Genomic DNA, 25,953 nt, shown 5'->3' with positions numbered 1-25,953 from the left:
CCTTGACTGCTTCCGTGATGCGGGTCTGCTCAACTTTGTGACTGCCAAGTAACACTGGAATGAAGAACTTCTGCTTCAATTCTATGCTACCCTCCACATTCGTGGGTACAACAGGGATTCGAAGACTTGGATCCTTGAGTGGATGAGGGGCCATGTCCATCATGAAGCTAAAGCCCAAGAAATCATTGAGCTTACGGCCCTGCCCACTCCTGGCGAATATTATGAACCAGGTTGTCAACAACACCAGAATGCTTTGGAGAGCATTTTCCAGAAGCCTGAGCCTAACATCAGCCAAATGCTGAGCATGATGAAGCCTCTGCCACGCGAGGCTGAATACCCAACGGAATTCTTTGTCGAAGACCTAGAGTATCTGCCCCGCACCATTTATCATATCATCAGAAAAACACTATGGCATGTCAAAGGGCATTCATCTGCATCGAATCTTGAAGGAGCAATGAAGTTTTCTATATCTTCAATGGCATCAACTTCAATGCTCAAGACTTCTTCATCAGGCAGTTGGCTGCATCTGGCTCCGACATCTTCGGTCTGAAGTTCTATGCTCCATGGGTAATGGGAATTATCAAGCTTCACTCTGCCTTCAACTATCAGCCGTCTGCGCGCAATCATCTCGTATTCTTGCCAGAGGTTGATATGTCTGTTGAAGCCATTTACCCAGAGCCTACAAAGGATCCAATTTATCTTCACAATGTTGATCGTCAAAGCTTCACCCAACCCATTGAAGGCGTTCAGGTCGTCTCTCGTGTGTATCCCTTGGCTGGCAACACACGTGCCCCTCGCACCCAAACTGAAGCCACTGGAAGCACCATTGCCCAAAGGCCTCGGAAGCGATCTCGTGTTCTCAATGACATAGAGCTTCTCGTCGCTCTACATCTGAAACATGATAAGCATCATGACTGGCTTAAGCATTAGATGCAAAGCCTCTTGGTGGACGTCAACCGCATTCGCAATCTTGCCACCAAGAATGCCTTTGTTACACATGAAACCTGTCGCAGGTCCTGGAAGAGTTTGACAATGCTCACTGCTGAAGCAGATCTTCAAGACGATGGCTTCACGAAAAGATTCAAGTTTGACTCCACTCCTCCAAGGAATGCTCACTTGCGTCGGACTCCCTCACTTGAAGACTTTGACTATTCTTCCTCAGCTGGAACGGTGAATGCCAGAGTCATAGGTGATCAAGATGATGCCACTTCACCACCTCCACCTTCAGCGTGTGTCGACACTGCACCAAGTTCTTCTGCACCACCGGACCTCAACGATGATCCTGCTGCTTCGCCTACTCCTCATGGGAACGAGTAGAAGCTCTATGTCTTCAAACCTTTTAGGTCCTTACTGACAAAAGGGGGAGAAGCATATGAGTTGATAGTTTCATTATGTTGCATACTAGTCACATCATGTTCATATGTTTATGCCATGCTTGTATTGTTCTAGTTGTATCATCTTGTTCATGCTATGATTGATCTGATAGTATCATGTTCAACCTGGTTAACCTATAATTGCCATGCTATTATATGTCTTGATTGCTTTGGTTGCTGTCAGCTTGCAAGTACACTCCATGTACTAACCTGGCATCTCATGCCAGTTTGTAGGTTATGCCGGATATGATTGCTTGTTTGCCGTGGATCCCTTGTTTGTGCGCTAGGATAAGCATTCCAGCCAGAGTCCCCGCGGAGTGGAGTTCATCACCGCCGTCGTTGTTCCGCTGCCAGTAGTCATTCCGCTGCATCAAGTTGTTCTGCAGCTTGCATAGAGCAACCGTGGTAGGCGTAGTGCCGCCGTGCCGACATAATCCCCTTGTACCCAATATAGCTTGCAATAAAGAGCTGCTTTGTTCTATGCTAAGCAGTGCCGTATTCCAGAAGACTTCTCCTCGATCTTTGGGCTGGAATACGGGGCGTTCCGGTTTCTCTGAGCCGGGGTGCCACACTCTTACTGCTTTCAAAATTTTTCCCATCTCAACATAGAACAAAAGGAGTGTTGTGTCACATTTTTGGGATTTTTCGGGGTTCGTTTGGTCTTTTTTATGCATTAATTGAGTTTTCAATGCATTTATGTGCATAATTCATATTTGAACTACATGCACATGCTCTAATGCATATAAATTGGTTAAAAAATCAAATCTGTGTCCTTGGGTGCATGCTTAGGTCCCATGCAAGAAATGGGAATGAATGTCAAACACCCTGCCACGGTCACTCAGCTTCAAACATTGAGATACCTGGTTTGTAAATTCTAGTAAATCCAAAGCTCGTCTAAAATTCAAGAAACTGGGCATGCTAGCATGGAGCGGCATCAACATGCCGTGGTAAATTTTTTGTCCCATTTGGGGCAAGTTTGGGGATATGCTTATCACAAACCAGAGCTTCTCACAACAAGTTTGATGGTTTTGGTACGGAATGTCCCACCTTTGGGGACGAAACGATATCCACTGCCTCTTATTTCTTTAAAAAAAATTGTCGTGTCAACATAGAACAACAGGAGTGTTGTGTCAATTTTTGGGATTTTTCAGGGTTCGTTTGGACATTTTTATGCATTAGTTGAGTTTTCAATGCATTTATGTGCATAATTCAAATTTGAGCTACATGCACATGCTCTAATGCATATAAATTTGTTGAAAATTAAAATTTGTGCCCTTGGTTGCATGCTTAGGTCCCATTAAAGAAATGGGAATTAATGTCAAACACTGTGCCACGGTCACTCGACCGCAAACATTGAGATACGTGGTTTTTAAATTCTAGTAAATCCAAAGCTCGTCTAAAAATCATGAAACTTGGCATGCTATCATGGAGCGGCATCGACATGCCGTGGTAAATTTTTTGTCCCATTTGGGCAGGTTTGGGGATATGCTTCTCATAAACCAGAGCTTCTCACAACAAGTCCGATGGTTTCGGTAGGGAACGTCCCACCTTTTAGGACAAAGCGATATCCATTGCCTCCTATTGCTTCAAAAAAATTCTCGTGTCAACATAGAACAACAGGAGTGTTATGTCAATTTAAGGGATTTTTCGGGGTTCGTGTGGACATTTTTATGCATTAATTGATTTTTCAATGCATTTATATGCATAATTCAAATTTGAACTACATGCACATGCTCTAATGCATATAAATTGGTTGAAAAATCAAATCTATGTCCTTGGGTGCATGATTAGGTCCCATGCAAGAAATGGGAATGACTGTCAAAAACCCTGCCATGGTCACTCTGCCGCAAACATTGAGATACCTAGTTTTTAAATTCTAGTAAATCCAAAGCTCGTCCGAAAATCATGAAACTTGGCATGCTATCATGGAGCGGCATCTACATGCCGTCGTAAATTTTTTGTCCCATTTGGGGTAGGTTTCGGGATATGCTTCTCACAAACCAGAGCTTCTCACAACAAGCTTGATGGTTTCGGTAGGGAATGTCCCACCTTTGGGGACGAAACGATATCCACTGCCTCCTACTGCTTTCAAAAAATTTCTTGTGTCAGCATAGAACAACAACATTGTTGTTTCAATTTTTAGGATTTTTCAAGGTTCGTTTGGACATTTTAATGCATTAATTGAGTTTTCAATGCATTTATGTGCATAAATCAAATTTGAACTACATGCACATGCTCTAATGCATATAAATTGGTTGAAAATCATATCTATGTCCTTGTGTGCATTCTTAGGTCCCATGCAAGAAATGGGAATGAATGTCAAACACCCTGCAACGGTCACTCGGCTACAAACATTGAGATACCTCGTTTGTAAATTCTAGTAAATCCAAAGCTCGTCCGAAATTTATGAAACTTGGCATGCTATCATGGAGCAGCATCAACATGCCGTGGTAATTTTTTTGTCCCATTTGGGGCAGGTTTTGGGATACGCTTGTCACAAACCAGAGCTTCTCACAATAAGCTTCATGGTTTTGGTAGGGAACGTCCAACTGTTGGGGACGAAATGATATCCATTGCCTCTTATTGCATTCAAAAAATTTGTCGTGTCAACATAGAACCACATGAGTGATCTGTCAATTTTTGGGATTTTTCGGGGTTTGTTTAGACATTTTAATGCATTAATAGAGTTTTCAATGCATTTATGTGCATAATTCAAATTTGAACTACATGCACGTGCTCTATTGCATATAAATTGGTTGAAAGTTCAAATTTGTTCCCTTGGTTGCATGCTTAGGTCCCACGCAAAAAATGGGAATGAATGTCAAACATCCTACCACGGTCACTCGGCCGCAAACATTGAGATACCTGCTTTTTAAATTTTATTAAATCCAAAGCTCGTCTGAAATTCATGAAACTTGGCATGTTATCATGGAGCGGCATCAACATGCCATGGTAAATTTTTTGTCCCATTTGGGGGAGGTTTGGGGCTATGCTTCTCACAAATCAGAGCTTCTCAGAACAAACCTGATGGTTTCCGTAGGGAACGTCCCACCTTTGGGGACGAAACGATACCCATTGCCTCTTATTGCTTTAAAAAAATTCTCGTGTCAACAAAGAACAACAGGAGTGTTGTGTCAATTTTTGTGATTTTTCGGGGTTTGTTTGGACATTTTTATTCATTAATTGAGTTTTCAATGATTTATGTGCATCATTCAAATTTGAACTACATGCACATGCTCTATTTCATATAAATTGGTTGGAAAATCAAATCTGTCCCCTTGGTTGCATGCCTAGGTCCCACGGAAAAATGGGAATGAATGTCAAACATCCTGCCACGGTCACTCGGCCGCAAACTTTGAGATACCTGGTTTTTAAATTCTAGTAAATCCAAAGCTCGTCTGAAATTCATGAAGCTTGGCATGCTATCATGGAGCGGCATCGACATGCCATTGTAAATTTTTCGTCCCATTTGGGGTAGCTTTGAGGCTATGCTTCTCACAAAGTAGAGCTTCTCACAACAAGCCTGATGGTTTCCGTAGGGAAAGTTCCACCTTTGGGCACGAAACGATATCCATTGCCTCTTATTGCTTTAAAAAAATTCTTGTGTCAACAAAGAACAACAGGAGTGTTGTGTCAATTTTTGGGATTTTTGGGGGTTCGTTTGGACATTTTAATGCATTAATTGAGTTTTCAACGCATCTATGTCCATAATTCAAATTTTAACTACATGCATATGCTCTATTGAATATAAATTGGTTGAAAATTCAAATTTTTGCCCTTGGTTGCATGCTTAGGTCCCATGCAAAAAATGGGAATGAATGTCAAACATCCTGCCACGGTCACTCGGCCGCAAACATTGGGATACCTGGTTTTTAAATTCTAGTAAATCCAAAGCTCGTCTGAAATTCATGAAACTTGGCAAGCTATCATGGAGCGGCATCGACGTGTCGTGGTATTTTTTTGTCCCATTTGGGCAGGTTTGGGGATATGCTTCTCACAAACCAGAGCTTCTCACAACAAGTCTGATGGTTTCGGTAGGGAACGTCCCACCTTTTGGGACGAAACGATATCCATTGCCTATTCTTGCTTTCAAAAAATTTCTCGTGTCAACAAAGAACAACAGGAGTGTTATGTCAATTTTTGGGATTTTTCGGGGTTCCTTTGGACATTTTTATGCATTAATTGAGTTTTCAATGCATTTATGTGCATAATTCAAATTTGAACTACATGCACATGCTCTAATGCATATAAATTGGTTGAAAAATCAAATATATGTCCTTGGGTGCATGCTTAAGTCCCATGTAAGAAATGGGAATGAATGTCAAAAACCCTGCCACGGTCACTCTGTCGCAAACAATGAGACACCTAGTTTTTAAATTCAAGAAAATTGGCATGCTATCATGGAGCGGCATTAACATACCGTCGTATTTTTTTTGTCCCATTTAGGGTAGGTTTCAGGATATGCTTCTCACAAACCAGAGCTTCTCACAACAAGCTTGATGGTTTCGGTAGGGAATGTCCCACATTTGGGGACGAAACAATATCCATTGCCTCCTACTGCTTTCAAAAAATTTCTCGTGTCAGCATAGAACAACATCAATGTTGTGTCAATTTTTGGGATTTTTCGGGGTTCGTTTGGACATTTTAATGCATTAATTGAGTTTTCAATGCATTTATGTGCATAATTCAAATTTGAACTACATGCACGTGCTCTATTGCATATAAATTGGTTGAAAGTTCAAATCTATGTCCTTGTGTGCATGCTTAGGTCCCACGCAAAAGATGGGAATGAATGTCAAACATCCTACCACGGTCACTCGGCCGCAAACATTGAGATACCTGCTTTTTAAATTTTATTAAATCCAAAGCTCGTCTGAAATTCATGAAACTTGGCATGTTATCATGGAGCGGCATCAACATGCCATGGTAAATTTTTTGTCCCATTTGGGGGAGGTTTGGGGCTATGCTTCTCACAAATCAGAGCTTCTCAGAACAAACCTGATGGTTTCCGTAGGGAACGTCCCACCTTTGGGGACGAAACGATACCCATTGCCTCTTATTGCTTTAAAAAAATTCTCGTGTCAACAAAGAACAACAGGAGTGTTGTGTCAATTTTTGTGATTTTTCGGGTTTGTTTGGACATTTTTATTCATTAATTGAGTTTTCAATGATTTATGTGCATCATTCAAATTTGAACTACATGCACATGCTCTATTTCATATAAATTGGTTGGAAAATCAAATCTGTCCCCTTGGTTGCATGCCTAGGTCCCACGGAAAAATGGGAATGAATGTCAAACATCCTGCCACGGTCACTCGGCCGCAAACTTTGAGATACCTGGTTTTTAAATTCTAGTAAATCCAAAGCTCGTCTGAAATTCATGAAGCTTGGCATGCTATCATGGAGCAGCATCAACATCCTGTGGTAATTTTTTTGACACATTTGAATGTCAAGCCGTGGTAAATATTTTGTACCATTTGGCGTAGGTTTGGGGATATGCTTCTCACAAACCAGAGCTTCTCACAACAAGCCTGATGGTTTTGATAGGGAATGTCCCACCTTTGGGGACGAAACGATATCCATTGCCTCTTATTGCTTTCAAAAATCTCTCGTGTCAACATAGAACAACAGGAGTGGTGTGTCAATTTTGGGATTTTTCGGGGTTCGTGTGGACATTTTTATGCATTAATTGAGTCTTTAATGCATTTATGTGCATAATTCAAATTTGAACTACATGCACATGCTCTAATGCATATCAATTGGTTGAAAAATCAAATCTTTGTCCTTGGGTGCATGATTAGGTCCCATGCAACAAATGGGAATGAATGTCAAAAACCCTGCAACGGTAACACTGCCACAAACATTGAGATACCTATTTTCAAATTCTAGTAAATCCAAAGCTCGTCCTAAATTCATGAAACCTGGCATTCTATCAGGGAGCAGCATCAACATGCCATGGTAAATTTTTTGTCCCATTTGGGGAAGGTTCGGGGATATGCTTCTCACAAACCAGAGCTTCTCACAACAAGCTTGATGGTTCCGGTAGGAAATGTCCCACCTTTGGGGATGAAATGATATCCAGTGCTTCTTACTACTTTCAAAAAATTTCTCGTGTCATCATAGAACAACTGGAGTGTTGTGTCAATTTTTGGGATTTTTTCGTTTGGACATTTTTATGCATTAAATGAGTTTTCAATGCATTTATGTCCATAATTCAAATTTGAACTACATGCACATGCTCTATTACATATAAATTGGTTGAAAATTCAAATTAGTGCCCTTGGTTGCATGCTTAGGTCCCTCGCAAAAATGGGAATGAATGTCAAACATCCTACCACGGTCACTCGGCCGCAAACATTGAGATAGCTAGTTTTTAAATTCTAGTAAATCCAAAGCTCGTCTGAAATTCATGAAACCTGGCATGCAATCATGGAGCGGCATCAACATGTCGAGGTAAATTTTTTGTCCCATTTGGGGTAGGTTTGGGGCTATGCTTCTCACAAACCAGAGCTTCTCACAACAAGCCCGATGGTTTCCGTAGGGAACGTCCCACCTTTGGGGACGAAACAATATCCATTGCCTCTTATTGCTTTAAAAAAATTCTCGTGTCAACAAAGAACAACAGGAGTGTTGTGTCAATTTTTGGGATTTTTCAGGGTTCCTTTGGACATTTTTATGCATTAATTGAGTTTAGAATGCATTTATGTGCATAATTCAAATTTGAACTACATGCACATGCTCTAATGCATATAAATTGGTTGAAAAATCAAATCTATGTCCTTGGGTGCATGCTTAGGTCCCATGCAAGAAATGGGAATGAATGTCAAACACCCTGCCACGGTCACTCAGCCACAAACATTTTGATACCTGGTTTGTAAATTCTAGTAAATCCAAAGTTCGTCCGAAATTCATGAAACTTGGCATGCTATCATGGAGCACTATCAACATGTTGTGGTAAATTCTTTGTCCAATTTGGGGCAGGTTTGGGGCTATGCTTGTCAAAAACTAGAGCTTCTCACAACAAGCCTGATGGTTTCCGTAGGGAACGTCCCACCTTTGGGGAGGAAAGGATATCCATTGCCTCTTATTGCTTTCCTAAATTTTCTCGTTTCAACATAGAACAACAGGAGTGTTGTGTCAATTTTTGGGACTTTTCAGGGTTCGTTTGGACATTTTTTATGCATTAATTGAGTTTTCAATGCATTTATGTGCATAATTAAAATTTGAACTACATGCTCATGCTCTGATGCATATAAATTGGTTGAAAAATCAAACCTGTGTCCTTGGGTGCATGCTTAGGTCCCATGCAAGAAATTGGAATGAATTTCAAACACCAGGGCACTGTTGATTGCCGGCAAAATGTTGAGATACTTTATTTTTAAATTCTAGTAAATCCAAAACTCGTCTAAAATTCATGAAACTTGGCATGCTTTCATGGAATGGCACCCGACATGCTGTGGTATTTTTCGTGTCCATTTTGAGAGAAGGTGCACTCGAATAACAACCAACAAAGGAATTTTGAAAAAATAGTTTTCACTTTAATATCTCAAATATTTGTATAGTTCAAATCATGTGCGTTATGTTAACCATTCACGTGACGCCATGTGTCTTCGTTTTAATGGCTATAAGAGGTGCCGTGCGGATAGCTGCTTGACCTTGACTGAACGGGAGGTGTGCGAGCGGAGTCCGGTGTGCAGGCTGACCGAGAGGCGCGCAAGCTGTCCTCCAATGCACGGGCTCACCGAGAAGCGTGCGAGTTGTATGCTGCGCACGCTCACTGGGAAGCGAGCCCTTTGACTTCCATGGCCACCTGCCTTCCTCTCCATTATTGGCGCCCGAGCCACTGTTTAATAAGGGCGGCCCTACTGTTCACCTCCCATTCCCCTCACCTCAGACCTCCACCAACGCCATGGCGTAGAATGATCATCTGCCACTAGTCTTCAAGTTTGGTGAAGTCGACTCCAAGCTGGAGGAGATAGAAAATAAGGAGGAATGGGGCCTCATGGACATGGCCCAGAACGAGCTGGCCACAGCGGTTGCTGCCCCCGCTCCCGTCCTAGCTCCCATCCCCGCGCCCACACCAGCGACCATTCCCGTAGCATTGACGGGCTGGTCGCCAAGCACTATCACAGAGCTAGAAGCCGCAGGCGTCAGCAAGGTCTCTGCGGACCCACGCGAGCTCATGTACATGCCAGCTCTAGCGTCCGTGCCTGTGTGCGCGCGCGCCCCTCCACCCACCGTGGCACAGCCCCCCGTGCGTTTGGCTGCACCGTCGCGCCCGTGCCCCTGCCCGTGCGCGCCCCTCCACCCACCACGGCGCTGGTCCCCATGCGTTTGGCTACACCCGCCGCGCCCGTGCCCGTGCATGCGCCACCCTTAGCGGCATGGGACGCTGCCGTCGACCGCTACCTCTCAGCTGTGCTAATTCCCGTCCTCCCGTGCCACGCCCATTGATCGCACGACGACATGATGTTGGATTTACAGGTGAAGAACATTTTGTGCTGCCTTGAAGTCTTCAACAACGGCGTCCCGGAGGACGACAACGACAATGACGGCACGGCACGCCGCCTCCACCGCCGCCAGAAATAGTTTCTTTGGGCTTAATTACGGTATCTCGAATTCCTGATCATATGCATATAATTTCGTAGTGTGACTGAATGAAAGATATGGTTTAAACAAACTTGCGATTTTCTCTCTTAATGTACAGACTTATCAAACGATTTTCTTTTGAAACGAACGTTAATGCTTTTTAAATATAAAACACTCATCGCAAACGTTTTAGTTAGAAAACCCATATGCAAACCGACAGCTTCCCCAGGAAGCCAAGGGAAAGTGTGTCGAGCAGGATTTCTGCAGCTCTTGATCGCAAACGTTTTAGATAGAACACCTGTATTGAAAGTGAAAGTTATTGTCTTCCCTCGCAGTGCTGGATTTGTGCATCCCTTCAACACAAACGATTGTTTTGCATGACCCGTGTGCAACCAGGTCAAAACAATTGGGTAAGATTTGCATGTGTCCTTTTGGGTACGTTGCCAGTTCTCAAACTGGAAAGATTGACATTTGTCTATCTAGTAACATTGCCATTTGTCAACCTTGTAACACTGCGTTTTTTCAAAATATGCACCTAAAAATCAGTAGCACTATCTAATTTTTGCAACTAAAATCACTAGCACTGTTCATATGGACACCACTAGCAGGCGTGAGTTGATGGACGCATATGCAAATGTACCATTCATTACATACAACAAGTCATCAACCCACAACGACAATGAGGATACACGTTGGATTATAGATCATTTACAACAAAACATTCTAGTAAAGTAAAGTTTTTCTCACACAACAAATAACAAAGCGATGAAATTAACTTCATCTCAACCACTCATCGCCATTGGACCAGAAGTGATTCTCTGGGAAGGGCGAGCTACTGTCAATCTCGAGACCAACGCAGGACTGATCATCCAGGCTGAAGCGGCCTATGTCAGGACCCATATTGGGATGGTAGGGAAGCATGGCAATGTCCAAGGTATATATACAGTTGCTTATCATAAATGGTTGTAACGTTGTGTCAATAGCAGCTGGATCGCCTTTCACCATCATTGGATAGTTTTGTCCAAGGAAGAGCGATTTCCTCCAAGACTTCCAATCCTGAACCAGGGAGAAGGTGTTGGCGCTAGTACACTAGTATCCATCCTGAATGCCCTACAATGGATGTTGGAATAGGTCCGAAGAGTGCGACCATGCGAGACAACACCTGCTTCCTTAGTAACATCAGCAGTGCCCTATATACAACCAAGAAGAGGTGATCCATCGGAATAAGTTGCCAGGCGCCACTAAGTATATGGGTCCTGCTTGTCCTCATGCTCGTAATCATCAGCATCGCCATCTCCCCCTTGATTATAAAATTTTTCAAGTATAGGTGATGGAGTGTTCACAGGACCTTGGAAACACAAGAAGGTTAATTAGTAAAGAGAAACTAGCTAACCCGCATGCATGTGGATGAAAACAATTATAATTATGGTGGAAGACAAACATACCGAAAGCATGATGATTCCATGCAAAAACAGTGCCACGAGTGGTGGCAACAAACACGTGACCCTCGTATTGAATTGCATCACAGTACTCATCCGTGTACAGAAATTGATTTTTGAGCAATATCCATCGAGGCGTGGAAGTAAGGATGGCAACAAGCTTGTCGAAGATAGCAACAACTTCATAGTTCATGTAATCCCAAGAGTAGTTGGGAACTCGACAAATTGCTATCTTCTGTAGATGACAGTCACCATGGTCGTATTTGAACTCACGTAGAATACCCGTGTACTCAACCTCTGGGCAGTCTGAGATTTTTGGAAGTGGAACCCGGTGACGAGTGTACACATTCACAAGTTCCCACTCGCAGTTGTACCCAATATAAAAAACCCAATCTCCATTTGTGCCTGCCCAAGCCTTTCCCTCAAGCGATGGCATCTTAACATCACACGTATCATTATCAAGTGGCATCAACTTGCACATGGAGAGGCTTCTGTCATCCCCACGCCAGTCAGCAGGGTCACGGTGAAGAAGATAGGGGAGATCAATCTGCTCCTAGACCCTTGGGTTGCTTGTAATGATGTTATTAGTTGAGTCGAGAATGGTCTTGAACGAACCTGCCATGCTAGCCAAGGTGATGATGTCGCACCGATAAATGAGTTCCTCCACCATGTCATCTTTCAAATCAGGTCAAGAATAACGGGGTCATTTCCGGCCTGTTCCCTCCATGGAGAAGATGATCGAAGAATGGCAGAAGGAAGGGTGAAGGCAAATGGAGGGAGGAAGAGCATGCGACGACAGTTCCAAATTGAGAGGGAAAGGCGAAGAGGTCGTGGAAGGTTGCCACGGTACAAGAAGAGGCTAGTGGGGAGTGAATGGTTGCCACGGAGGTCACACACTAACGACAAGGCCGAGTGAATCACATGCCATATATCGCACACACCTTGATCTGGCTGACCGTTAGTTTTGTGTTGCCTAATCACAAACAGTTCATCCGAGTGAACTGTATGCTGTACATCGCACACACCTTCATCTGGCTGCCCGTTTCATTTGTGTTACCAAATCACAAACAGTTCATCCGACTGAACCGTATGATGTATATCACACAAACCTTCATCTGGCTACCCGTTTCTTTTGTTCCTCCTCATCGCAAATAGTTAATTGAACTGAATCATATGCCCTGCATCACACACACAACTAAAATCCAAACCGAGTTTAATGCATCCATCATCGCAAACATTTTGCACCTTTTTTGACGGTTTTTTACAGCACCGTTTGGATTATTGCATCACACACAATTCCGTCGAAGGGTCTATGATCGTAATGTCGCGTTAGCAGCATCCTGCAGTAGTGATACTATCGTCCTATATATGAATCTGTACCACTCAACCATTTTGAGACTCCTCTTCATATCTGTGATCACATCCGGGACTCCGAACAACATTCGGTCACCAAATCACATAACTCATATAGTACAAAATCATCATCGAACGTTAAGCGTGCAGACCCTATGGGTTTGAGAACTATGTAGACATGATCGAGACATCTCTTTGGTCAATAAATGTAACACCCATGATGCGGCTATATCTCCCACGTGTCGGAGCACGACTTAGAGGCATAACCGCATTGTAGGCAATGCCGCAAGAGGGGTAATCTTTACACAACCCATGTACTGAATAAGAAAGAGGTACATAGTTGGCTTACAATCGCCACTTCACACAATGACAAAAATATAGCATTACAATCATCCAGATACAATCAAGGTCCGACTATGGAACCAAAATAAAGACAACCCCAAATGCATAATGTCCCTGATCGCCCCAACTGGGCTCCACTACTGATCGTCTGGAAAGGAAACGTCGTATCGTCCTGAGTCCTCATCGAACTCCCACTTGAGCTCAGTCGCATCCCCTGGAACGGTATCATCGGCACCTGCATCTGGTTTTGGAAGTAATCTGTGAGTCACGGGGACTCAGCAATCTCACACCCTCGCGATCAAGACTATTTAAGCTTATGGGTAGGTAAAAGGTATGAGGTGGAGCTGCAGCAAGCACTAGCATATATGGTGGCTAACATACACAAATGAGAGCGAGAAGAGAAGGCAAAGCATGTTCGAGAATCTATGATCAAGAAGTGATCCTAGAAATACTTACGTTCAAGCATAACTCGAGACCGTGTTCTCTTCCCGGACTCCGCCGAAAAGAGACCATCACGGCTACACACGCTGTTGATTCATTTTAATTAAGTTAAGTTTCAGGTTTTCTACAACCGGACATTAACAAATTCCCATCTGCCCATAACCGTGGGCATGACTTTCGGAAGTTCAAATCCCTGCAGGGGTGTCCCAACTTAGCCCATCACAAGCTCTCACAGTCAACGAAGGATATTCCTTCTCCCAGGACTGCCCGATCAGACTCGGAATCCCGGTTACGAGACATCTCGACAAAAGTAAAACAAGACCAGCAAAGCCACCCGAATGTGCCGACAAATCTCGATAGGAGGTGCACATATCTCGTTCTCAAGGCACACCGAATTGTCCAAACTTCTGGTAGGCCAGCCCAGAGTTGCCCCTGGTGTCCATCGGCGGCTAACAAGTTGGGTCAATACTCGGAGGAGCACTGGCCCGGGGGGGTTTAAAATAAAGATGACCCTTGAGTCCGCGGAACCCAAGGGAAAAAAGGCTAGGTGGCAAATGGTAAAACCAAGGTTGGGCCTTGCTGGAGGAGTTTTATTCAAGGCGAATTGTCAAGGGGTTCCCATTATAAGCCAACTGCGTAAGGAATGTAAAATCAAGGAACATAACACCGGTATGACGGAAACTAGGGCGGCAAGAGTGGAACAAAACACCAGGCATAAGGCCGAGCCTTCCACCCTTTACAAAATATATAGGTGCATTAAAGTAGACAAGATATAATAATGATATCCCAAAAATAATCATGTTCCAACAAGGAACAAACTCCAATCTTCACCTGCAACTAGCAACGCTATAAGAGGGGTTGAGCAGAGCGGTAACATAGCCAAACAAGGGTTTGCTAGGACAAGGTGCGTTAGAGGTTTGACATGGCAATATGGGAGGCGTGATAAAGCATGTGGTAGGTATGGTGGCATAGGCATAGCAATAGAGCGAGCAACTAGCAAGCAAAGATAGAAGTGATTTCGAGGGTATGGTCATCTTGCCTGCAAAGTTCTCCGAGTTGACGTAAGCTTGATCCTCGTAAGCGTACTCAATGGGTTCCTCGATCACGTACTCGTCTCCCGGCTCTACCCAAATTGAGAACACAAGCAAAGGGAACCACGATCAACCACGGTGCAATGCGCAAGCAACATGATGCAAAACGTGGCATGATATGCGGGATGTGATATGCAATGCATATGCGTGCTTTGGAAGGTAAAGATTGAACCAGGCCTCAACTTGGCAAACCAAGAGTGCCGCTGGAAAGATGAGTTGATTTCGGTTGAAATCGGTATAAAGATCACCGGAATCGGATGCACGGTTTGCAAACGGCAAGCAAAACAATAATGGCACAAACTGCGATTAACAGCACGATGCCATCTAAATGCATCAAGAACAATAAGATACTGCACTCTAACATAGCAACAAAGCACATGGCAGTGATCCACTCAAGATGCTTGACAAAAGATGAACACTTAGCTACGGCTAAATCACACAATAGCAGGTTGAAACAAGCATAGCAAAAGTGCAAAAGATATCAGGTTCACAGACTTAGTGAAAATAACATGTCAGGATTTAACATCAGGAAACAATGTTTAGAGCAAGATAACAACATGCTACAAGAACATATCATGGCAAAGCAAGGCATAGCATGAAACTACTCATAGAATATAACAAAAGTCCCTTACTGACCATAAGCCAAAAGGGATCAGAAGATACAATGGCACCCATGTAAACATAGCAAGTTTCGTTAACAGATTCAGACTTGGCAGAAAACTGGGCATGTCAAAAACAGAATTACGTAGGCATGTTTGCGAGCTCGATGCACTCACCACAAGGCATTGCATGACAAACTAAGCATACACCCAGCAAGAAGACATGTTCAATAAGCTAACCATGGCAAGACCACTCTCATAGCATGCATGGATCAACTACAACAACCTCGGCAAAATTGATTAACACATAAACAATCTACTAGGAACATTTTATAGCAAAAGTAGAGCAAGATTGAGTCATGCTAGGGTACTCCATAATTGCAAACAAAGACATGGATGGATAGAGCATAACAATATCTCAAAATCATCCTTACTGAACATGCTCAAAAGAGGCATGGATCACTCTGTAGCAACAAGAATACATGGCATAAAAATATCATCAGGGAAATGACTTAGAAGAATCCTAAGTCCCTGAAATCAGCAACATCACGAGAGCTACTTTGCATGCTTGTGCTAGTCACCACATTGGTCACAAAAATACATGGCATACACCCCTGTAAAGATGGAATGGCATATCCCAAAACACATGTAGGGCTCAAGTTCATAGGAGGTACACATTAAACATGGCAAAAATGACAAATGTCCATAATCTGCTAAGAAACAGACACTAACATTAGATAGCACTCTTGCAACAACATTTAGAGCATCAAGATGAACTCAAATGAACATGGTGCAATGGAATGAAACAAAGTGCACAACCAGATGAACAATTTGATATGCTACACGCCCAAAACGGAGCCACGGATGCAAAGTTATGATGCGATGAAGTATGCTAAAAATACTGGGGACTTAGAGAAAAGAAAAAGTCAACCCTCTCTCTCAGATCCAGATCTGAGGCATGTTTCTCGAAGTTCGCTGGAACAGTGCGGGGTCGCCAGATTTCTTGAGCTCGTCGGAGTGGGAGGACGACGGCCGGACTTGGGGGCGCCGGATCTGGTCACTCCTCGACCGAATCTGGCCGGAGTTAGAGAAGATGAGGCGGCGAGGTGGCCAGTGACCTGGTGGCGGAGCGGAGGCGGCGACGTGGCGGAGGCGGCCGGCGACGCGCTCGGGTGGCGGAGTAGGCTAGCCGGGCGGCGGAGTCGGCGGTAGGCGGGGGCCGGACTTGGGCTCGCGGGCCCGCGCGGCGATGTGAGGCGTGGTCTCCACGTGGCGCCCTGTGATTGGACGCGGGCGGTGGCGTGGCGTGTCCGCGGCGGACGGACACATCTGGCGCGGAGAGGGGAAGGTTAGGGTAGGGTTTGATCCGGGATTTTTGGGGAAGGCACCTATTTATACATAGAAGGAGCTAGGAGACTCCAAATTGAGCATGGTTTTCGGCCACGCGATCGTGATCAAATGACCGAGATGATGGAGGGGGTTTAGGTGGGTTTTGGGCCACTTTGGAGGGGTGTTGGGCTGCAACACACACGAGGCCTTTACGGTTCCTCGGTTAACCATTGGAGTATCAAACGAAGTCCAAATGGTACGAAACTTGACAGACGGTCTACCGGTAGTATACCAAGGCCGCTTGGCAAGTCTCGGTCCAATCCGAGAACGTTTAATACCTGCACACGAAAAAAGGCAAAAGGGGACACTGGAGGACATAGGAGTGCCGGAATGCAAAAAGGACAACGGGGAAAAAGCTCGGATGCATGAGATGAACACGTATGCAAATGCGATGCACATGATGACATGATATGAGATGCATGACAAAGGCAAAAGCAAAACAAAGACGAAACCCAACCACGAGGGAATATCATAACTTAGTGCCAAAAATGGCAAGAGTTGGAATACAAATATGGCAAGTTACATATGGGGTGTTACAAGTTACATATGAGATCTAGGACTGGAAAAACTCCGGGTATTCGGAACGGAGGTGGTTCTCACGTTCCCAGGTGGCTTCACGGTCGGAATGATGTGACCACTTCACTTTCAGGAATTTGATAGACTTGTTGCGAGTCTTGCGCTCAGTTTCTTCAAGAATAGCAATGGGATGCTCATGATAAGACATGTCTTCTTGGAGATCAATCTCTTCGAAGTTGATGGTGTGGTCAGGAGTCTTGAAACACTTGCAGAGCTGAGACACGTGAAACACGTCGTGCACATTTGCAAAGTTGGATGGAAGCTCAAGTTGATAGGCGAGATTGCCTCTTTTGCCAATGATCTTGAAAGGACCCACGTATCTAGGGGCAAGCTTCCCTTTGATACCGAAGCGACGAGTACCTTTCATTGGAGAGATGCGGAGGTAGATATGATCTCCGATCTCGAAAGCCAAGTCACGATGCTTGCTATCATAGTAACTCTTCTGGCGCGATTGCGCAGCTTTGAGATTTTCACGAATGACTTTGCACATTTCTTCAGCCTCTGTGATCAAGTCATTGCCAAGAAGTTGACGTTCACCAGTCTCTGACCAGTTAAGAGGAGTACGACACTTTCTGCCATAGAGAATCTCGAATGGGGCCTTGCCCGAACTCGCTTGGAAGCTGTTGTTGTAGGAGAACTCGACATATGGAAGACAATCTTCCCACTTCATACCGAAAGAAATGACACATGCCCTGAGAATATCTTCAAGAATTTGATTGACTCGCTCGACTTGGCCACTAGTTTGAGGATGAAAGGCTGTGCTGAAGCGAATGTTGGTGCCCATGGCCTTCTGAAAGGAATCCCAAAACTTAGAGGTGAAGATGCTTCCACGATCTAAAGATATGAACTGCGAAATGCCGTGCAGAGAGACAATCCTAGAGGTATATAGCTCTGCCAACTGAGCTGCTCTGATAGATTCTTTGATAGGAAGAAAATGAGCAACTTTAGTGAGCTTGTCGATGACAACGAAGATAGCATCATTGCCACACTTGGACTTTGGAAATCCAGTCACGAAGTCCATCTCAATATGTTCAAACTTCCATTCTGGAATGGCAAGAGGTTGGAGGGGACCAGCTGGTCGTTGGTGTTCTGCTTTCACTCTTCTGCAGACATCACATTCTTTCACAAACTGAGCAATCTCGCGCTTCATTCGAGTCCACCAATGCGACTGCTTGAGGTCATGATACATCTTTGTACTTCCAGGGTGAACAAAGAGGAGTGAATTGTGAGCCTCGTTCATAATGACTTTACGAAGGTCACCCTTAGGAACAACAATGCGATCCTTGAAGAATAGAGTATCCTTGTCATCAAGGCGATAACACTTGTACTTGGGTTGGCTCTTGGCAATCCCAATGTTCACCTTCTTCACCATAGCATCAAGAAGTTGAGCCTCATGAATCTGATCTTCCAAAGTAGGAGAGACTTGGAGGTTGGCAAGGAATCCTTGATGAACAACTTGGAGGTTAAGTTTGCGGAAAGCTTCACAAAGCTCTGGTTGGTAGGGCTTGAGAATCAAACTGTTGCAGTAAGCCTTCCTGCTTAGTGCGTCAGCAATGACATTGGCCTTGCCTAGAGTGTATTCAATACTCGGCTTATACTATTGAATCATTTCGACCCAACGAGTCTGCCTGAGGTTGAGGTTGGGCTGAGTGAAGATGTACTTGAGACTCTTATGATCAGTGAAGATGTCCACTTTTCTTCCCAACAAGAGATGTCTCCATGTTAAAAGAGCATGGACAACTGCCGCCAACTCGAGGTCATGAGTGGGGTAGTTCTTTTCGTTGGGCTTCAACTAGCGAGAGGTATAGGCCACAACTTTATTCTCTTGCATTAACACAACACCGAGACCTTGAAGGGAAGCATCACAAAAAACCTCGAATAGTTTGGATTCATCAGGAGGAGTCAGAACTGGAGCTGTGACTAACTTCTCTTTGAGGGTGTTGAAAGCAAGGTCACATTCATGTGTCCATACATACTTCACATGCTTCTGGAGGAGGTTGGAAAGAGGCTTCGCAATCTTAGAGAAATTATCAACGAACCTTTGACAATAGCTTGCGAGCCCAAGGAAGCTGCGGAGTTGCTTCACATTCTGAGGCGGTTCCCAATTTACTATTGCAGACACCTTCTCAGGATTAACAGCTATGCCCTTGGCGGAGATGATATGCCCAAGGTAGAGAACCTCATCGAGCAAAAACTCGTACTTTGAAAACTTCGCATAGAACTGATGTTATCTGAGTTTATCCAGGACCAATCTCAAGTGCTTGGCATGATCCTCCTTGTTCTTGGAAAAAGACCAAAATGTCATCGAGATAGACCAAGATGAAGTCATTTGTGTAAGGGTTGAAGATGAAGTTCATCATGCGAGAGAAAGTTGGGGGAGCATTGACAAGGCCAAAAGACATGACCGTGTATTCATATGAACCATAGCTTGTTTTGAATGCTGTCTTGGGGATATCTTGTTCACGAATGCGAATCTGATGATAGCCCATATGGAGGTCAAGATTGGAGAATACTTGAGCACATTTGAGTTGTTCAAATAGCTCATTGATGTTGGGAAGTGGGTACTTGTTCTTTATGGTCTTCTTGTTCAATGGACGGTAGTCGACGCAAATTCGGTCCGTTCCATCCATCTTCTTGACAAAAAGAACACCACAACCCCATGGAGAAGAACTTGGTCGGATGAGACCCATACGCTCTTGAATATCAAGTTGTTTCTTCAGCTCCTTCAACTCTTCTGGTCCAAGCTTGTAAGGACGTTTGCAAACAGGTTCCGTGCCAGGATCAAGATCGATGACAAATTCAACTGGCCGGTGAGGAGGCATTCCTGGAAGCTCTTCTGGAAAGACGTCTTGATATTCACAAACGACTAGAATCTGAGAGATGGCATCCAACTCGCCCTTCTCGTTGAGAGAAAACAGTCGAATGGTATCGTCACGAGTGGCAAAGACAATCACATCCTCAGACGAGTGTGTTAATTGAATCTGCCTGGCAGCACAATCAAGCTGAGCCTTGTGCTTAGAAAGCCCGTCCATGCTGAGAATTAGATCAATATCTGAGTTACCAAGGACAATTGGAGAAGACAGAAACTTATAGTCGCCCAACGTGATAGAAACATCCGGAACCATGTAGCTTGCGTGCAAGCATTTACCCGATGAGACAACTGCTAACTGACTATGTAAATCTGGGAAAGCCAACTCATGCTTAGATGCAAATGGTCTTGATATGAAACAATGAGATGCACCAATGTCAAAAAGAACTTTTGCAGGAATATTGTTAACAGGAGGTTACCCATGATCACATTTGAAGAGTCCTCTGCCTGAGCTGCGTTCACCATGTTGACCTTTGCAAACTTGGGATTATGCTTGACTACTGCGGTGCTGGCAGATCTCACAGGAGGAGGAGAGGAAGATGCCTTTGGTTGAAGCATTTGTTTGCATAGTGACCCTTCTGCTGACACTTGTTGCACGTGACCTCTGAGAGCAGCCGGTGATACGCAGCACTTGACCTTGGAGCATGAGACGAAGTCTTGTTCTAAAAGCCTGGGTTGGGTGGGTGGGAAGATCCATTGCCACCTTTGCTCTTCTGCTGATAAGGCTGATAGAATGGAGGAGGAGGAGGCAACCAATACTTTTGTTGCTTAGCTGCCACTTGAGTTGAAGAAGAAGAAGAAGAAGGAGTTGCATCCCCGACTCTCTTCTTGGAAGCATTGCACTTGAGCTGAGCAGTCTCTTGCTTCAGTGCCATGTTGTAGAACTCATCATACTTTTTTGGCTCAAAAAGCACAAGGGCTAATTGCAGATCTTCTCTGAGGCCACCTCTGAACTGATTAATCATGCTCTTCTCGTCAGGGACGTCTTGCTTAGCGAAACAAGCGAGCTTCTGGAACATGATGTTGTATTGGTAAACAGACAAGCTGCCTTGCTTCAGATTGTGGAACTCCTCACGCTTGGTCTCAACAACACTCAGTGGAATATGGTGAGCTCTGAAGTCTTGGAGGAATTCATCCCAGGTAATCACACGACCTCCTCTGGAATCTTTGTATTGCTGATACCACTCTGCAGCTTGGTCTTTGAGTTGGAACGAGGCAAACTTGACAAAGTCCTCAGGCCTGACGTTGCTGCACTCGAAATGTTTGCAGATATCCACGAGCCAATCATCAGCATCTGTGGCCTCGACACAGTTACTGAAGGTCTTTGGCTGGTTTGCGAGGAACTGGTTGAGTGTAGCAAACTGATTTTGATTGTTGCCATGGCCTTGATTTCCTTGGTTGCGCTCTTGCAAGAGTTGCATAAGCATCTGCGTGTTTGCGTTGGTAGCGGCCATCACAGCTTGCCATGCCTCCGGAGGTGGAGGTGGTGGCGGCGGTTCTGGATTCTGACGCGTTGGAGGAGCCATCCTGAAGAGGGTGACATCCGTTAGCATCTTGAAAGACATATATTCAAGCTGAATCAAATGGATCAAAATTGCAACATATAGGCTTAACATTCGAACATGAATGAACGAATAAATTCCAAATTAAATGGTGTCACTTCCATAAATTGAGAAGACACTTCAATAGAGGTAGATGAATAAAACAACAAGGTACGGACATGAACAAATACTTGGTGAGGATTACCCAATCACAAACCAAATATCCACGGAAGAAATACTAGAGCTACATGAATTCCCACCTATGAAACTCCCGAAATTTTCCGGTTATGCAATCAGGTGTTGGGGATACAGGGGAAGCATAATATCTCACCCAAAACTAGCAAAACCTACATCCAACTGTATCCATCCTTCAACACATAACCAAGAAACCTTCAGAAATCATTTACCTCAACCTTCGAAAAGCATCCGTTATACGAGTTATGGCAATACTCCCGAACTCCCGCCCCAGTACTGGGTGGCGTCGAGGTTATCTCACCAACAACTGCATAAAAGAGATTTTCGTTGTCGGCGAAACTCAGGTATTCCAGAACTGCAACGATAAAATTGTGACGACAACACCTCAGAGCTCAACTCCCCGGGACACTGCCACAACCCCTAAATGTCAGGAGGCACCAAGAAAAATGTTCTCGTCACAAAACCATCGAAACGATTCCAAGATACCCATGTGATCCTAATTTTTTTGTGAAATTTGAGAAGAGAAGAGTCAAAACTCTACGTCAGGATGCCTCACCAGAGCGACGAAGGGACTGAGGAGTAAAAAGAATCCTACTCTCCGATATATATAATCCTAAAAGACTCAAAACATTTTTCTAGGCTCAACAATGCCAACGATTCGATAAAGCAGGGGGCTCCTAAGTCGGGGAAGGCTCTGATTACCAACTTGTAACACCCACAATGCACAACCCATTTACTGAATAAGAAAGAGGTACATAGTTGGCTTACAATCGCCACTTCACACAATGGCAAAAATATAGCATTACAATCATCCAGATACAATCAAGGTTTGACTACGGAACCAAAATAAAGACAACCCCAAATGCATAATGTCCCCGATTGCCCCAACTGGGCTCCACTACTGATCGTCTAGAAAGGAAACGTAGTATCGTCCTGAGTCCTCATCGAAATCCCACTTGAGCTCAGTCGCATCCCCTGGAACGATATCATCGGCACCTGCATCTGGTTTTGGAAGTAATCTGTGAGTCATGGGGACTCATCAATCTCACACCCTCGCGATCAAGACTATTTAAGCTTATGTGTAGGTAAAAGGTATGAGGTGGAGCTGCAACAAGCACTAGCATATATGGTGGCTAACATATGCAAATGAGAGCGAGAAGAGAAGGCAAAGCACGTTCAAGAATCTATGATCAAGAAGTGATCCTAGAAATACTTACGTTCAAGCATAACTCGAGACTGTGTTCTCTTCCAGGACTCCGCCGAAAAGATACCATCACGGCTACACACGCTGTTGATTCATTTTAATTAAGTTAAGTTTCAGGTTTTCTACAACCGGACATTAACAAATTCCTATCTGCCCATAACCTAGGCTATGGAGATTCCCATCAACAGATATCAATGTGAGTGAGTAGGGATTGCCATGCAACGGATGCACTAGAGCTATAGGTGTATGGAAGCTCAACAAAAGAACTAAGTGGGTGTGCATCCAACTTTCTTGCTCACGAAGACCCAAGGCATTTTGAGGAAGCCCATCATTGGAATATACAAGCCAAGTTCTATATTGTAAAATTCCCACAAGTATATGAAAGTGACAACATAAGAGACTTTCTATCATGAAGATCATGGTGCTACTTTGAAGCTCAAGTGTGGTAAAAGGATAGTGCCATTGTCCCTTCTCTCTTTTTCTCTCATTTTCTGGGGGCCATCTCTTTTTTTATGGCCCCTCTTTTTTTAGTCCGGAGTCTCATCTCGACTTGTGGGGGAATCATAGACTCCATCATCCTTTCCTCACATGGGACAATGCTCTAATAATGATGATCATTACACTTTTATTTACTTACAACTCGATACTTAGAACAAAATATGACTCTATGTGAATGCCTCCGGTGGTGTACCGGGATGTGCAAAGAGTCATAAGTGACATGTATGAAAGAATTATAAAGGTGGCTTTGCCACAAATATGATGTCAACTACATGATCATGCAAAGCAATATGACAGTGATGAAGCGTGTCATAAGAAACGGGACGGTGGTAAGTTGCATGGCAATATATCTCGGAATGGCTATGGAAATGCCATAATAGGTAGGTATGGTGGCTGTTTTGAGGAAGGTATATGGTGGGTTTATGGTACCGGCGAAAGTTGCGCTGTTCTAGAGAGGCTAGTAGTGGTGGAAGGGTGAGAGTGCGTATAATCCATGGACTCAACATTAGTTATAAAGAACTCACATACTTATTGCAAAAATCTATTAGTTATTGAAACAACGTACTATGCACATGCTCCTAGGGGGATAGATTGGTAGGAAAAGACCATCGCTCGTCCACGGCCGCCACTCATAAGGAAGACAATTAATAAATAAATCATGCTCTGACTTCATCACATAACGGTTCACCATACGTGCATGCTACGGGAATCACAAAATTTAACACAAGTATTTCTCAAATTCACAACTAATCAACTATCATGACTCTAATATTACCATCTTCATATCTCAAAACAATCATCAAGTATCAAACCTCTCATAGTATTCAATGCACTTTTTATGATAGTTTTTATTATACCCATCCTGGATGCCTATCATATTTGGACTAATTTTATAGCCAAAGCAAATTACCATGCTGTTCTAGAGGACTCTCGAAATGATACAACTGAAGCATGAGAGATCAATAATTTCTATAAAATGAAACAACCACTGTGCTCTAAAAAGATATAAGTGAAGCACTAGAGAAAAATTGTCTAGCTCAAAAGATATAAGTGAAGCACATAGAGTATTCTAATAAATTCCGATTCATGTGTGTCTCTCCAAAAGATGTGTAAAGCAAGGATGATTGTGGTAAACTAAAAAGAAAATACTCAAATCATACAAGACGCTCCAAGCAAAATGCATATCATGTGGTGAATAAAAATATAGCATCAAGTAAAGTTACCGATGGACGAAGACGAAAGAGGGGATGCCTTCCGGGGCATCCCCAAGATTAGGCTTTTGCTTGTCCTTGAATTTTACCTTGAGGTGCCTTGGGCATCCCCAAGCTTAGGCTCTTGCCACTCCTTGTTCCATAGTCCATCAAATCTTTACTCCAAACTTGGAAACTTCACAACACAAAACTTAAAAGAGAATCTCGGGAGCTCCGTCAGTAAAAGAAAACAAACCACCACTTCATGGTACTATAATGAACTCATTATTTATTTATATAGGTGTTAAACCTACTTTATTCCAACTTATCTATGGTTCATACACTCAAATACTAGCCATAGATTCATCAAAATAAGCAAACAACACACGAAAAACAGAATCTGTCAAAAACAGAACAGTCTATAGTAATCTGTAGGTTTCGAATACTTCTGTAACCCCAAATTTTCTGAAATAAATTGGTGGACGTGAGGAATTTTTCTATTAATCATCTGGAAAAATAATCAACCTAATCTCACTCTCCAGTAAAAAAATGGCAGCAAATCTCGTGAGCGCTAAAGTTTCTGTTTTTTACAGCAAGATCGCAAAACTTCTCCCAAATCTTGCCAAAGGTTCTACTTGGCACACACACTAATTAAAAGCATAAAACCACATATAAACAAAATATAGATGAATTATTAATTACTAAACAGAACCAAAAAGCAAGAAAGAAAAATAAAATTGGGTTGCCTCCCAACAAGCGCTATCGTTTAACGCCCCTAGCTAGGCATTGATAATTTCAATGATGCTCACATGAAAGACAAGAACTGAAGCACAAAAGAGAGCATCATAAAACACGTGACAAACACATCTAAGTATAACATACTTCCTATGCATAGGCATCTTATGGGCAAAAAATTATCATAGCAAGCAAAAACTAGCATATGCAAGGAAGCGGAAAGAAACAATAGCAATCTCAACATAACGAGAGGTAATTTAGTGACACGAAAATTTCTACAACCATATTTTCCTCTCTCATAATAATTACATGTAGGATCATAATCAAATTCAGCAATATATATATATCACATAACATATTCTCAACACGATCGACATGCATGCGAAGTTGACACTCTTCCAAAATAGTGGGATTAATATTAGCTAAAGTCATGACCTCACCAAACCCACTTTTATCAAAAAAACTTCATAAGATTGAACATTCTCCAAATATGTGGGATCTAAAGTAGACACTCTTCCAAACCAACTTT

Source organism: Triticum urartu, chromosome 3A (genome assembly GCF_056163025.1).
Source record: "Triticum urartu cultivar PI428250 chromosome 3A, HENAU_Tu73, whole genome shotgun sequence".
Lineage (NCBI taxonomy): Eukaryota > Viridiplantae > Streptophyta > Magnoliopsida > Poales > Poaceae > Triticum > Triticum urartu.
This window is presented reverse-complemented; position numbering follows the sequence as displayed.